Source organism: Rhagoletis pomonella, unplaced genomic scaffold, assembly GCF_013731165.1.
Source record: "Rhagoletis pomonella isolate Grant_MI unplaced genomic scaffold, Rhpom_1.0 Rhpom_scaffold_02718, whole genome shotgun sequence".
Lineage (NCBI taxonomy): Eukaryota > Metazoa > Arthropoda > Insecta > Diptera > Tephritidae > Rhagoletis > Rhagoletis pomonella.
The window spans coordinates 9067-10183 of NW_023461271.1; positions in this window are offsets into that span (position 1 = coordinate 9067).

A 1117-nucleotide genomic window follows, 5' to 3' on the forward strand; every position below is an offset into this window, starting at 1 on the left:
AGCGGACAAGGGGTACAATTAACGATTTACTGATATATAGGCACTTAGTCACCGAGTTTTCATGTGCGGCGTTGGCATGCAGAGAGAGTATCCGCTCAGAAAATCTGAGAACCCCGGTTCGAATCGCAGCTGGCCCAAGTTTTATTTTATTTTTTTTATCTACAATTGGCTACAATGTAATGCAGAAGCGGGCAATTGGTCGGAGCCTAGGACATTCAATGTTAAATGTAAATAGAATTTTACATGTGCTTGTACCAAACTTTGGACTACTTACAATCACCTGCAGTCTAGTTTGTGGTTGCTTTAAGTCTATTTCAATATCCTACAGGGTGTTTATCTGTACAAATCGCGTGCTGTGGGGTTGATGGAAATTCAACATTTGAAAGCACATTTATATGTATGGCTGTAGCTGAGTGCGTAAAGATGCTTGCCAGAATTTGTTGATATCCAGAGAGGGTCAGGCTTCGAATTCCACTGCAGGTAAAATGCAAATTAAATATATATTTTTTTGGTTCTTATCTTGATTATTCGCTTAACGGATGCTTTTTCAGACCGAACGCGGTCATTTTAATATGCGCGTAATTGAATTGATTATTTACCAATATACAGTACTTTCGTTGACGTTTATAGTAAGATCAATTACGTTTCTATTTGATTTTAATATTTTTTCCCCTCAGTGTAATGTCATTACGCATTACATGACATTTGATACGATGACCGGTGGCGTTTAGCGTAATAATGAAATTATCGAAACAGAACATACCGTGATTTGATAATAACTACCGTATATATATTATAACGTATCTCAAAGTAAATAAACTGTGTACAATATATGCGTAATATAAATTAGAGTAAGCATATGAAATGTTTCCTTATAGTATTTACGTTATATATGTACTGTACAATATCAAAAAATAAAAAGTAATTTTTAGCACCTGGCTCCACTATGTAATGATAGAAACAGCCATGATACAAAACAGAAGGTAGTTTCAATAAACAACTTTTTGATTAAAAAGCAGATTTTTGACAATTACTCAATTGTGAAAAATTCGAAGCGGCGTTACCCAATTGTAAGTTTTTTGGTGTGGGAGATTTTATATCCTAAATTTGGGATTAT